The following is a 15,254-nucleotide window of genomic DNA, read 5'->3' as shown; positions in this document are numbered from 1 at the left end:
GAGTGAGATCCTGTCTCAAAAAAAAAAAAAAAAAATCCAAATAGCATGAATTCATTACCTTCTCCACAGGCTTTCATCCTGGTAAACTAAACAGAAACCTGGTCCTTCCCAGATGGGTGCAGAATGGTTATTATCAGATGAGCACTGAGAATATTTATGCCAATGATATATGAGAGACAGAACCTCTACTTTATTCGTGGATTTTCTGCTACACAGAAAACAAGCAACCCAAGAATCAATTACATACAATCCAGAATCAGTCACTGGTAGTTTTTCTCAAGGTTTTTATTATAAAAATTTTCAGACATATAGAAAAACTTAAAGAATAGTATAGCAGAGACCCTTACATACATCACAGATTCAATAAATGTTAATTTTTGCCATATTTGCTTTATCTTCCACCTATAATCTATCTTGCTCTTCTATCCAGTTTGCTTCTTTTGACAGAACTATTTGAAGGTAAATAGCAGACATCATAACCCTTCACTCCCAAATACCTCAACTTGGAGCTTATAATAATGTATTGTCCTACAAAGCACAACACCTTCACGATGTCAAACCTTTAGGGGTGTGGTATTTAGGAAAGAAGGGGGCTTACACACTGAAGAAGACTAGCAAGCTGAAAAAGAGAAACTTAGTTTCAATGAAAGTTTCAAGGAAGCCAAGAAGCCCACAAATCTGGGGATACTATAGAAGGTAGCAACAGAGCCTTCATTATCTTTAAAGATCATATGGCCAGGTTCAGAACCAGGCTCTACTACATAGACTCCCGGACAGTTACCTGTTCTTGAAGCTGAACAGCCATTATCCTCTAGATTGGTCCAGTTGACCGAAATCCTCTAATGCATCTGTAAAAAGACCAATACAACGCAGTTCACCCAAGATCCAGCAGGTAAAAGAGAAAGAGAAAAAATGTTAAATCTTAGGATAGTGCCCTTTTTGCATGAGATTACTGGCTCCTGGCTCACTTTTTACTTGGGGCTGGCCAAAACTTGTCCCTATTGGGAAGTTTGAGATAGTGGGTTCTGAGAAGTATCTGTAATTGCTGAGCTGACCACTGAAGACCCAGTGGTGTTGAGTTAGAGAAAGGGAGTAAGGAGTAGGAAGTAAGAAAACTGTCTTTGGGGTCAGGGCCCATCACCTGGCTCATGCCTGTAATCCCAGCACTTTGGGAAGCCAAAACAGGCAGATCATTTGAGCTCAGGAGTTCGAGACCAGTCTGGGCAACATGGTGAAACCTTGTCTTTACAGAAAATACAAAAATTAGCTGGGTGGGGCGGCCTGTGCCTGTCATCCCTGCTACTCTGGAGGCTGAGGCGAGAGAATTGCTTGAGCCCGAAGGCAGAGGCGGAGGTTGCAGTGAGCCAAGATTGTGCCACTGCACTCCAGCCTGGGCAATGGGAGTGAAACCCTGTCTCAAAAAAAGAAAAGAAAACTGTCTTTTAAAGAGCCATTCACCCTACCTGACAGCTAGCCGTGTAAAGACAGGGCATATACAATTATTAAAACATTCATATCATTACAAAAGTATATTAAACACAATTACACACACATGACATTTTAACGTGATGGGAACACCTATATGTGGACAACTGTGTAATACCACTCAGATCAAGCAATGGAGCATTCCAGAAGTCCTATTTATCCATTCCTCATAAACATCCCACCTATCACCTTCTATGGGCAAGATCTCTACACAGAGAAAGCCAGGAGCACTTTCCCTCAGCCAGTTTCACTTCTCTAGCTTACCTCTTTGTTAGAGGTAGACCTAGATTCTGCCCTGTCTGTTCCCTTCTTCCTCGGTGAGGGAATGTATTCTTTGCTCTATGAACCTCAAAATTCCTCCAAAATGGACAAGATTTCAACAGGGCAAAAAGACATCTTCAGTTTAGGTTTGACCTGGTGATTGGTTTTCGCTGTCTGGAGGTTCATGACAGATAGGTGGGATCACGGAAATGCTATTGAGCATGAGCCACACTCCTTGCAACTTTTGGACAGGTGTAAATGCTCGTGCTGACGTGTCTTGGAAAAGGACAGAAAAGGTGGGTTGCAATTGTTTCTTTCCTCTCAGAGGCAGCCCATTAGCCCAAAAGAATGGCCAGCACGCTGTCTGGTGGCACTTCTTTCAAGATGGCTACCTCCTGCAGACTTGATTGAAATGAGCTTTCCAAAGAGCAGGAAGCTAAAGGCTTTAGACATCAGAATCTGGGACTCCTGGTCGTTCCAGTTTCTACTGAGTCTGCGCAATAGCCCTAGAGGCAGGACAGCCAGGCCAGTGAGTGGAAGCGGATGTGCAGTGTAGGAAGCCTTATACTTTCATGGCAGCAGGTCACTGTAGAAGTTAAGGCAAAGTTTCAGTTTCTGTGAACTGCTGGAATGCGCCACTGTAGGGATTCGTGACTTGGGGATGTGGCAGGTGATGCGTGAGGGTATTCATTGGGGTTGGTTAAAGGCAGCTTCTAAAGTGTCTGGGGCGAATGTCCTAAAGACATCATTGTGTTTACAAGAATACCTTGTGGGTGGAAAAGGAATGACAGACGTAAGGGTTGTTTCCTGGGGCAGTGACAGGGCGGCTCCAGATCTTGGCATTGGGAGACCCACTAGCTTTCAGGGAATGGTCATTGAGAGCATAGGCTGCTGGCTTGGTCATCTGGGGCTTCTGTCTGTATTTTGGGTTTGAGGAGTTGAAGAGTCTGTGTTAGGGTCTGTGTGAAATAAGGTGTCTGGGGAGTTGTGAACAGGAGCAAATGTGAGGTGTGGGGATATGGGGGCATTATGGGTGTCAGTGCTAGGAGATGGCTGATGAGCTTAGTAGTTAGGACTCAGGAGAGAAGTTTGGGTGCAATATGAATTTTCAACGTATGGGAAAGTTGAAAGAATAGTAACCCACCACTTACATATTCAACAATTATTTACACTGTTTTATAAATACTTAATGTATATTTGTATGTGTGTATCTGTACTTTTTTTCCTACTGAGCTATTTGAAAGTAAGATTAATTTTTAATCTATTTCTGCTACTCATTGGCTGTGTGAACTTTGGCAAGGTACACAGACTCTTACAAATTTCAGCTTTTCCATTAGGAAAAGAAAAATGATATCTACTTGTCAAGTTTGTTTTGAAAAAGTAATAAGATGGGGTATCTGAAATGCCTGGCAAAATGACTGGCTTATAATTGGTATTTGACCAATGGTAGCTATTTTTCAAATATTTATCCTCATTTCTGATACCTTATAAAGATTGTAATTATGCCATTTCTGATTTAACTTTCTTCTAAATGTATATCCTAAATCTTATATGAATTTGAGTATAGATTTGAGAACTTTCCATAATTTTAAATGGTGATCTCTATTTTTATCACAAAATTATATGCTTATACTAAACAAAAGTAAAAATCACCTTAAACTTACTAACTACACCGTACTATACACAATGCTTTGTATCTTTAAATTTTTTATTTGTTTACTAGTTTACATATAGTAATGCTCACTGATTTGGTCTACAGTTCTATGACTTTTGACAAATAGAATCATGTTACCACCATGATTATGGTGCAAAACAGTTTTGTAATTTGGGAGTCCCCAAGACCATCTTCACTTCTGACACCAGCTGCAAGTTCAGTGTTCCCCAATATCACTTTTTATAATAATACCAACTGTAAATTTGGGGATACCCATGATTACTCTCATTTCTGACACCAACTTCAAAGTTTAAACACTACCCTCAGGTTTAATAATTTACTCACAAGACTCAGAAAAGGCATTATACCCACAGGTACAGTATATTACAGCAGGAGGCTACAGAACAAAGTCAGTAGAGGGATGAACTGCATAGGGTAGGGTCCAGTGGACACCAAGCACAGAGCTCCCAGTTGTCTTCTTTCAGAGAAATCATGCAGGCAGCACCTATTTCTTTCAGAAACAATTTGCGACAATATGCAGAATAATGCCAATAAGGGAAGTTTGCCTAAGCCTTGGTGTCCAGATATTTTACTTGGGTTCAATCACATAGACGTGATTGACTATCCACATGGGTGACCATAGTCTGCACAGGTGGAGTTCATACCGCATGGCCTAAGGGCCCCCATCATAAAACATATTGTTAGCATATCTGGCATGGCCCAAGGCAACCGGGTAAACAAAGATACTCTTCCCAAGCAGGAAATTTCAGAGGTTTAGAGGTCATCTCCCCGGAGTTGAGAGCAAGGGCCAAACCTCTCTTTGGAGAAGATTAGTGCTTTACTTCATAAGTTCCACCACCGCCCAAAAATCCCTCCTTCTGTCCATTTTAGTCAACCCTTCTCTCCCCATCCCCAGAACAGAGAACAAATCAGGCCTCTGTCTAATTTTGTCTTTTCCATAATGTTATTGAAAGAATGATACAGCACATAACATTTTGAGTCTACCTTTTTACACTTAGCATAATAAAATGGAACTTCATTCATGTTGCTGTATATGTCAGTAGTTTGTTCTTTTGTTGACGAATAGTATTCCATTGTATACGTAAACTGGAATAGGTTTATCTGCACCAGTTGATAGGCATCTGGGTTTTTCACTATTTTGAATAATTTCTCATTTCTTTTGGGTAAATGCTTAATAGTTAGGTTGCTTGTTTAACATAAAAAGTGGCCAAACTTTTTCAAAGAAGTACCATTTTTGAATGTTACTAACAGTGTATGAGGGTTCCAGTATCGTTTCCTTAACAGTGTTGTCTTTATTTGTACTGCTATAACAAAATGCTTGAGACTGGATAATTTATGAAGAACAGAAATGTAGTTGCTCACAGTTCTGTAGTGGGCAGGGAGTCTAAGATCAAGGTGCTGACATCTGGTGAAGATTTCTTGCTGTGTCCTCACATGGCAAAAGGCAGAAGGGGGTGAACCTACTCCTGTAAGTCCTTTTACAAGTGGTATGAAAGTAGAATTCTCATGAACTAAACGCCTTCCATTAAGCCTCACTTCCCAACACCATTGCACTGGGAATTAAGGTCTCAACACATGAATTTTAGGGGACACATTCAGAACATAGCAAATGTATTCTGAAGAGCAAATCTTCATCCTGCAGACAGGTTAACCCAAACACAAAGAACATAGAAAAAGGAAGTGTTATAAACCATCCATGCACAACCTGTTTTGTATGCACAACCTATTTTGTTAAACTTACCCTTTTTCCATTGGAGAAGAGTAGGTAATGACACAGAAAGACCTGTGTATAGTTTCCTTCCCCAAACTGTGGAAATAGTTCAAGTTTTTATGTAATAAAAGAGACAGAAAATGTGCACATATTTTAAAAGGGGGTAACAGCTTGGCAATTGTGTTGAATGTGTCAGTGCAGAAAACAGATTCATACAATGGAATATTAAAACAAAAAAATGGTTTAGAACTACATACATCAAAAAGATGATTTTTTTCCAGCTCATTATCTAAAGGCAATATAATCTTGACACCAAAACTAGACAGAGGCATTATTAAAATAAAAGATAATTACAGACCAAATATCCCATGAACTTAGATGTACAATTCCTTACAAAATATTAGCAAATTGGGGAAGAGATCAACTTTAAATAATGTTGTTGGGATAATTATCTAGCCAGGGAAAAAAGAAAGTTGAGTCCTACATCACAGTATTGACAAATGTCTGGGTAGGTTGTGCTCTTCAAGATACACAGGATCCCTGTGAGCTACAAATGCTTTTCTTGTGGCCTGGATTGCGGTTGCCCGTGTCTGCTCCACAGGCATCTTTACAGCAGTTCTTAAGCCCTCACCATCTCTCCCCACAAATCACACATCCAGAGAGCTCTTCCCATACCACCTCTGTTCGTCCAGATCCAGTTCTAGGTCTCCTAATCTCCATCTTTCTCAGTCGTATGGAGAAAGATTCCATATCTTGGGTATTGTGAATAATGCTTCAGTAAATGTGGGAGTACAGATATCTCTTCCACATAGTGATTTCATTTCCTTTGGGTATATTCTCAGCGTCTTCCGCGTCTTAGCTGTACAAGCTTCCTAATTCTCCGTCCCTTCTTTCCTCTAGGGACCCAGGCTTTTCAATACGGCCTCACCTTTCCTGTGGTTTAGAAGAACGAGGCAGCGTGGGCGCAGCCATTTTCTGTTTCGGTGTGTTCTGATTGGTCAGGTCGGAAGACTAGTTGAAAGTGCCGAAATCCTACTAAGCATGCCCTACGCTGACAGGAAAGAAGGTGGAAAGCACAGGATGAGAGGTCTTTAGAAGATTAGAAAGGATCAGTTAGATTTACTCCTTTTCGGCCTGGTCAGCGGAATCCGGTCGCCTAGAATGGCTGTCTCGCAGTGTGTACTGCGTCTTCCAAGATGGTGGCTTCCAACAGAATGTCAGGGCTTGGGCGCGACCATATTGCTGAGCGATCATTCCTGGTGGGACCGGGATCCGCGTCTGTAGATGGATCCTGGCCTTCCAAAGTGCTACTGAGTTTGTATAATAGCTGGAAAGCCTGGCCATCCAGCCCAGTGAGCAGAAGAGGAAATGACGTATGGAAGCTTTGCCTTCCAGGGAGTAAATTCACGGGACTCCTGTGTGAGATTACATTTGACTCTGCCTAAAGCCCTTAGGAATCCCGCAGTGCTGTGGGAATTCCGTGACTTGGGATTGGTTTCTGATGAGTACCATCTGGGGTTGCCGTTTAAGGCCGCTTCGGGGTTGTTGAGGGCTTTTGGGGCCGGCATCAGTGTTTAGAGCTGTGGATTGAGGAAGAAACTAGAGACCATTCTCTCGTTTCTCGTGAAATATCCTCTCCTCATCGTGCTCCCTGCCACAGAGAGAGAGGCCTGGGAGAGCCACCGATGGAGGGGGCCGTCAGGATGTGGTCGGCGAGGACAAGGATTGGCGGTTAGTGATCTGAGGTTTCAGGGGTCCAAGTTTGAGTATTTGGAGGGTCCGTTTTATGCTCCACTTGAAAGTAGGTGTCTGGGGAGGTGTGAGTGAGGCAACAGCAAGATGCTTGGGTGGAGAGCAACACGGACATCGACGGGAGAGGCTGGTGGGGCTGGAACATAAGGAGGCCTTAGCTGTACAGACATTTGGGTGCTGTATTTTACATTGAGGTATTATATTTCCCAATATCTTATGTCGAAGAATTTCAAGTATATAGAAAACTCGAAAGAATAGCAATATGATAACCTGTACAACCAAAATTCATGAGTTGTCAAAATCGTGTCATAAATGCTATGTGTGTGCATGTGTGTGCGTACACGAGTGTTTGTGTACACTTGAAATTAGTACTAGCTTTTTATGTCAATTCTACCCTATTTTGTGTGACTTTGGGCAAGATACCCAACTTCTGTAAGTGTCAGTTTTTCCATTATGACAAATTGAAAATATCTACCTTGCAGATGGGTTTTGAGGATTGAGTGAGGTAGTGCATTTGAAGTCCCTGACAAAGTGCTGGCATGTAATGTATTAGTCAGCTTGGGCTGCCATAACAAAATACCATAGACTGAGTGGCTTAAACAAGAGAAACTTGTTTTCTTATAGTTCTGGAAGCTGGAAGTCCGTGATCACAGTGCCAGTGTGGGATGAGTTTTGGTGAGAGATCTTTTTCTGGTTTGCAGATGGCCATCTGTTTTCATATGGCAGTAGGGGGAGAATGCAAATTCTCTTCTTGTTTTTTTTTTTGAGATGGAGTCTCGCTCTGTGGCCCAGGCTGGAGTGCAGTGGCGCGATCTCGGCTCACTGCAACCTCTGCCTCCCGGGTTCAAGTGATTCTCATTCCTTAGCCTCCCAAGTAGCAGTGATTACAGGCGTTTGCACCACACCTGGCTAATTTTCTGTATTTTTAGTAGAGACACGGTTTTGCTATATTGGCCAGGCTGGTCTCGAACTCCCGGCCTCAAGTGATCCACCGGCCTCGGCCTCCCAAAGAGTTGGCATTACAGGTATTAGCCATGGCACCCAGCCAATATCTCTTCTTTTAAGGTCACTAATTCCATATTGAAGGCCCACCCTCATGACCTCATCTAACCCTAGTTACCTTCAGTGACTCATCTGCAAATACGTATTAATAGATACTTGACAAAAGGTAGCTATTATTATGCAAATGTATACCTTTCATTTCTTACAGAGACAAGAACTCACTATGTTATACAGGCTGGTCTCAAATAAAAATTTATTTGTTTTTAGAAATAAAAAATTAGCTGGGCATGGTGGACTAATTAGCTGGACACACATGTAGTCCCAACTACTCAGGAGGCTGAGGTGGGAGGATTGCTTGAGCTTGGGAGGTTGGGGCTGCAGTCAGCCATGACAGTGCCACTGCACTCCAGCCTGGACAACAGAGCAAGACTCTGTCTCAAAGAAAAAAAAAATAGAACCACCATATAATGCAGCAATCCTACTACTGGGCACATATCGAAAGGAAATGAAATCAGCACTTTGCAGATATAGCTGCACTCCCATGTTCATTGCAGCGTTATTCACAATAGCCAAGAGAGGTAATCAACCTAGGTGTCCAACAACAATGAATGAAGAAAACGTGGCATATATACACAATGGAATACTCTTGAGCCACAAAAAAGAAGGAAATCCTGTCACTTGTGACAACATAGATGAACTTGGGATACATTATGTTAAGTGAAATAAGCCTCACAGAGAAAGACAAATATTGCATGATCTCACTTACATGTGAAATCTAAAATTATTGAATTCATAGAAATGGAGAGTAGAATGGTGGTTACCAAGGCTGGGGGAGGGAGAGGGTTGTGGAAATGTTGGTGAAAGAATAAAAAATTTCAGTTAGATAGGACATGAACTTTTATGTTTAAGAGATCTATTGTACAACATGGTGACTGTAGTAAATAACAAGGTATTGTATTATTTCTTTTTTTTTTTTTTTTTTGAGGCAGAGTTTTGCTCTTGTTGCCCAGGTTGCAGTGCAATGGTGCAATCTTTGCTGACCATAACCTCCACCTCCCGGGTTCAAGCGATTCTCCTGCCTCAGCCTCCCGGGTAGCTGGGATTACAGGCATACACCACCACGGATAATTTGGTATTTTTAGTAGTGACCGGGTTTCTCCATGTTGATCAGGCTGGTCTCAAACTCCGACCTCAGGTGATCCGCCTGCCTCTGCCTCCCAAAGTGCTGGGATTACAAGTGTGAGCCACCGTGCCCGGCCAAGTATTGTATTCTTGAAAATTGCTTAAGAGAATAGATTTTAAGTGTTCACACCCAAAAATATGGCAAGTATGTGAAGTAATACATATGTTAATTAGTTTGATTTAGCCATTCCACAGTATATACTTATTTCAAAACAACGTGTTGTACTGATAAATACATACAATTTTATTTGTTAGGTATAGGAAATGAATTAATTTTAAAAAGAAAAGTCTTTTTATTTACGCGGACTTGCTCTTTATTATTTCTACTTTAAAACACATTTTTGTTTGAATTCATAGATGCTGACTTCTTAGAATGAGGCAGCTCCTGTAAAGGAAAAAAGTATATCTCATGTCCAGAAATTCATCTTTGTTGAGGATACCCTTGATGAGACATTATCAGAATTGCAGGACAAACAGATACTAAAAGTACTGGCCATTTTCTGAAAGCTCTTGAACATGACAAAGTTCCAAGTGAGGTGTTTATTTACTTCCCAGTAGATTTTTAGAAGTTTATAACAATGTATGTAATCAAAGAGAAAAATGAATGTAAGTACACTCTGGCTGGCAGTGATGTGGTTAGACTAGGAGACAGAATAAATGATCAAGAGTAGCCAATTAGGAAGGGAGATCTATCTCCATGTTGTAGGGTCCTGAAAGGTGCTAATAATTAGACAATTGCCATATAAGTAGCAGGATCTAGAATTAAGTTGCAAACATTTTTGTGGCAGTACTGACAACCATCACAAGAGAATTTTTAAAAGTTACAAGATTTACTTTGTCCAGAAGGAGAAAGCACATAAAATCGTTGATATCAGTAAATATTTCCTGGGCATCAAGTGTGAAGAAATGTCTTTGATGGATCTTCCTCTTCCTCTTCAGTTTTTGTGTGCCAGCATATGGACCCAGTGAACAGTAATCTTTAAGGAAATGTGGGAGATATGAAAGGCACAGCTAGGAAACTTAAAATCTCTTCTTTATAAAAAGAACATAATAGTGCTTAAACAAGGTTTATTGTGCAGATTATTATGTTAATATATGTAAAATTTGTAGAATGATACATAGCACATAGTAAGAAGTCTGTGTTTTTCTTTATGAGTATCATCATTTAATTTGTAGCACAATTTCCAAAATGCAATTCTGACCGTAACTTACTTAAGTATGTTAAAAAAAAAAAAAAAAAAATGTAGTGGCTATCGAGTATCTTAAGGAAATGTGTACCCTTTGCTCCAAGACATGTTCCTGCTTTTCAAATGGGCATTTCTTCTCTTCAGCTTCTCCTGTCTTAATGAACTATTTGCATTTCTTTGAACGCAGAATGGTATTTAATACAGATACATATGTTGCCCCCTTCCAAGGAAGCCCCCATTTCTTCCACTTCTTCCTTTAGAACTCACTACTAATCATGCTACCAGCTTGTCTACCTCTTAAGAACAATTATGGCCTTACCTAATTGTGCTCACATATTAGCTTGAGCATACTTCTGTCTTAGTCCTTGCTAATCCATAATACCATGCAATACATAGGCTTTCTGCATGGGACTGTATTTGCTACTCTGTGCAAGATCAGAAACACTTGAAGGAAGGACTAACCTTTATTGTTTTTATTGTAATATGTATAATGAATTACATTAAATGCTCCTAAGGTGGGTTACAGATGGTTTTTAGGTAGTTTAAAGGTTTAAAAGACACTTTACATCGGGCAAATGAATGAAAGAGTAAACAAGTGAATGAAGAATGCACAAAGAAAAGATAGTTTTTAATGTATTCCACTCACAAAGTGCAAACCAAAACTAGGCACAGGAAAATCTTCGTTTGTGAATCTTTGTGGTAAAGATAAAGAGAATAATGTCCTACGAGTCTTATAGACTGAATTTTATTACATTAACTCCAGATTTAAAAGGATTATGTTATTATAGGGTTTATCATCATTCAATGATGTGGCTGTTGACTTCACCTGGGGGAGTGGAAGCTATTAGACCCTGTTCAGAAGAACCTCTACCAGGATGTGATGTTGGAAAATTACAACAACCTAGTGTCACTGGGTAAAGACAACTTTCCTAAATATCTCACTGTAAGCCGATTAATTGCCTTTTTTTCTATTGCCACAATTTGTGGGTACTCTGATATCCTCAATGATTTTGGACTTTGACTTTTAGAACTTTTTTTACTTTATAATCGTACAGTGACCATATGTAATTTCACTTTCCAAATGAAAGGTTTCTGTTCTGCTGAGATGTATACTGTGCATTTCCTGAAACAGAACTTTTTCTCACAAGCTCTAATGCTGCTCAGATTCTCTGTGATTACCTCTTGACAGGTTATCAAGCTACCAAGCCAGAAGCAATATTCCAGTTGGGGAAAGAAGAACAAGGAATAGTAGAGAGAGAATTCCCAAGTTGGTGCAGTCCAGGTGAGTGAAACCAATGCAATGGGAGTTAGTGGAACCAAAGTACTAGTTGGCCATTGATGGGTTGGCACCCTTGTTATTTTAATACATTTTCTCATAGTCTGTGAACCTTTAAGGGTGACTTAGAGTATGAGTGAAAAGAGGTCTTCAATATGAACAATTTCTTCTCCTCTTACTATCTGTCATAGTCCACTTGTGCTGCTATAACAAAATACTTGAGACAGGGTAATTTACAAATAATTGAAATTTATTTCTCACAGTTCTGCAGGCTGGGAAGTCCAAGATCAGGGTACCAGTATCTGGTATCTGCTGAGGGCCTTTTTGCAGCATCCTCACATGGCAGATAATAGAACGGCAAGTAAGGATGAATGTTGGGTTCTCATATGGCAGGAGAGCAAAAAGTAGCAAACGCACTCCCACAAGGCCTTTTTATCATGGCATTAATTTGCTCATGAGGTGGAGCCCTGATGACCTAAACACCTCCCATTAGGCCCCACTTCCCTGTCACTGCTGCACTGAGGATTAACTTTCTAGCAGATGAGTTTTGGGGGACACATCAGACCATAGCACTATATTTCTATATATGACTCATAGGAGATGTGCCTCTTTTTCTCCCTCTGGTTGAGATTCTTGCCTATTTGGCCCTTGCCTTTTTGCTTAGTCACTTTTCTTTTGCAGCCTATTAGATACAACCACCCTTCACCTCCTACCAATATTTATAGACCTCTTCTAGTATGCTTTCAAATATTCCTAGAATCTTTTCCAAGTTTGATGACACCTGTGTCCTTCAAGCCTATTATATATTTCTTTTATTGAATGTCTCTTACACTGTGTATCTGCAGATCACTTTCTGAATTTTTCTTGTATATGAACTTGAGATTCCATCCCTCTCCATTTCATGATAATGGTAGAATTCATTGTTTTTTGTTTGTTTTTCTCTAGAACTAATGTGGCAAGCTTATGATTGGCACCAGAAAGATTCAACTGATTCTCCTGCCTCAGCCTCCCAAGTAGGTGGGATTACAGGTGCCTGCCACCATGCCTGGCTAATTTTTGTATTTTTAGTACAGATGAGGTTTCACCATGTTGGCCAGCCTGGCCTCAAACTCCTGACCCCAGGTGATCCACCCGCCTTGGCCCCCCAAAGTGCTGAGATTACAGGCGTGAGCCACCGCATCGGGCCTAATATTTTCTATCTACAGATTTTTTTTCTTGAGTTTTAGGTGTCCATGTCACTGCCAGTACTGTGGCAGTGCAGTTTCAACAGTAGAACTAGCAAGACCATGCTAGAAAAACTAGAAAAACGGAAAAAATAAAATAGAGATCCCCACAACACACTTTTTGGCTCATGTGGATTCATTTTCTCTGTTTTCTGGCCATTAAGACTGGTTTTTCTTAGTGTCCTTGCTCTTCACCTCAGCAGCGAAATTTCTGTTAGGTTTTGAAGGGAAGGCAAGGGTTAAAGAAAGACATGGAGCGGTGGCTGTACAGCAAATGCAGGCTTTACGTCCAGCATAAGACCTACAGAAGTGAGGAAACAGCCTAATGCCAGTGCCCACTGCTTATAGGTTGGGGCAATTTATAGGCCTGGGTGAGAGGGGCCTGGGGGGACATGTTCCCAGGATGAGGCGGTTCCCGCGGAAAGTGGTGTTGCTTGCACTTTCTCCCAGCAGAATATGATAAGAGGCAGGATGTTTCTCACAGCCCGAACCCCCTGTGGAATGTTTCACTTTGATCAGGTTTTGTGAAATGGTGGGGGGCTTCCAAAATGGTGCAGTTTGGACTAACAATTTCCTAATTTGTCTTACCCTTAAGTCAAAGGCAGGAGATATAGACAGAAAAAAAATGAGGGAACTTACTCTGTGCATTGCTTGGTTTTCAACTCTATACTTTATTCTCCAATCTCTTTGCAATTATTCATTTTAAAAGTTCTCAAGTAGTTTTTATTAGTTTTTTTTCAAAAGTTTTAACTCTAACCAGTGGGAGTGATAAACTAGGGGGCTTACTCAATCATGGCTGGCACCATACATTACATCTATTTATTTTTAAGGGATAAAACATCCTTGTATTCCTGGGAACCTGATCTTGAAGTTCATTCTTTTCATATAATGCTAGATTTGATTGCTAATAATTTCTTCATGACTTTTACATCTATTTCACATGACTGTTCAGAATACACATGATCTTTCTGAAGTACAACTAATATTCTCTTGGAATGGGTTGTGGTTGTCAGTGTCTGCTCCACAACCAGTTTGGCCCAGTTCTTACCCCTCAAGGTCTCTCTCCACAATCCCACACCCAAATGTACCCAGGTGGCTTCCCCCTTACTACCTGAGCTCCTCCAGACCCAATTCTGGTTTCCTAAGACTTCTCTGGACAAACACATTCCCAGAATCCACCCTCTGCCTGCTCCCACTTCCTTGCTCCACTGCCTAGTCTTTGATCAACAGATCCCAAAACTTTTTCAAATATGGCTGCGCCTTACCTGCTGCTTTAAGGGCCTATGGGGCTAAATAGGTGCAGCCATCTTCTGCTCAGGTCTTGTCTGTGATTGGCTTAGGGCTGTTGCTAGATTTGAAGTAGACAGGTGAGAACGCTGAATGTTGTTCCTGAGAATGCACAACGCTGCTGGTAGCAGCTGGGGAGGTGGTGAAAAGGACAGTAGAAGATCAGCTGCATTGCCTCTTTCCTTCCTAGCACGATGGAATTTAGTCGCCAGAAAATGACCATCTCGCTATCTGTAAGAAGCATCTTCCAAGACTGCTGCTTCCATGTGCACGCCTGGTTTCAAAGTCTGTAGACATCTTGTGTTCCGCGAAGGTGCTACTGAGTCTGCACAAGAGCGTGACTACGGCAGTGAGTGAAGAGGCTACGGAAACCTGCTAGTCCTCAAGCGAATGTTTGTGCGACTCCAGCTGTAGGGTGAGTTTCCCGGCACTGTTGGGGTCCTTGACCGGATGCGACCAGCATGGGGTACTTGTGGAGGTTTGCGGTGTAAGAAGGCTTCAGGGAATGGTCAGTGGAATCTGAAGCTGGGGGTTAGCCACTGAGGGCTTCTGTGGTCTGGATTGGAGCATCCTCAGCGTCAAGTGGAAGTCGGTGTCTGGGGAACCAGGAAAAGCGAGCAAGCGATGCGGAGTTGGGGGCCATTATGGCTATCGGTGATGGGAGGGGCTGGGGAAGGAGGTACTTCATTGCTTCAGATGCCAGGGATTTGGGTGCTGTACTAAGTACCCAACCATATTTCCCAACATTTCATACTGAAACCTTTCAAGTACACTGAAGGAATAGCAACACGGTGGTCACCTGTGTACCCATCACCTAGATTCAGCAATTATTAAAATTGTGTCATAAATACTTGGTACATGTGTATGGGTATGTGTGTGTAATTTCTTCTTATTATTATTATGTTTAATCATTAGAGAAAGAGTCTTGCTCTGTCACCCAGGCTGGAGTGCAGAGGGGTGATCATAGCTTACTGCAGCCTCAACCTCCTGGGCTCAAGTGATCCTCTTGTCTCGGCCTCCTGAGTAACTAGAACTAGAGGCATGCTCAACCACGCCTGGCTAACATAATTTATTTCTTGATGAATCCTTTGAAATAACATTTTAGTCCTGATTCTTTATGCCGATTTTGCTATTTACTGTCTGCATGACTTTGGGCAAGGTATTGAAATGCTGTAAGTTTTACTGTTAGGAAAAAATGATGGTATCTCCTTTG

At 41.3% G+C, this 15,254-nt stretch overlaps 2 protein-coding genes across 5 annotated transcripts in view; both read left to right on the top strand.

The window, feature by feature from the left end:
• The window catches only part of ZNF649 (zinc finger protein 649), a 90,382-nt gene that overhangs the window by 50,788 nt on the left and 24,340 nt on the right, over window positions 1-15,254 (top strand). For both annotated transcript variants that reach the window (XM_063600555.1, XM_063600556.1), the window contains 3 exons: window positions 11,044-11,169; window positions 11,445-11,537; window positions 14,232-14,456. The gene's annotated coding sequence lies outside the window, so the exon portion shown is untranslated. The remainder of the gene's footprint in view (window positions 1-11,043; window positions 11,170-11,444; window positions 11,538-14,231; window positions 14,457-15,254) is intronic.
• Window positions 1-15,254, top strand: part of ZNF577 (zinc finger protein 577) — a 65,966-nt gene that overhangs the window by 26,372 nt on the left and 24,340 nt on the right. For 2 of the 3 annotated variants that reach the window (XM_063600557.1, XM_055103575.2), the window contains exons 6-8: window positions 11,044-11,169; window positions 11,445-11,537; window positions 14,232-14,456. The gene's annotated coding sequence lies outside the window, so the exon portion shown is untranslated. Of the gene's footprint in view, window positions 1-6,032; window positions 6,109-11,043; window positions 11,170-11,444; window positions 11,538-14,231; window positions 14,457-15,254 lie in introns of those variants that run through there. The other variant, XM_063600560.1, reaches the window with a different exon arrangement.

This window comes from Pan paniscus, chromosome 20 (genome assembly GCF_029289425.2).
Source record: "Pan paniscus chromosome 20, NHGRI_mPanPan1-v2.0_pri, whole genome shotgun sequence".
NCBI classification, from domain to species: Eukaryota; Metazoa; Chordata; class Mammalia; order Primates; family Hominidae; genus Pan; species Pan paniscus.
The sequence above is the reverse complement of the archived record's forward strand: the minus strand, read 5'-3'. Positions and strand labels throughout refer to the sequence as shown.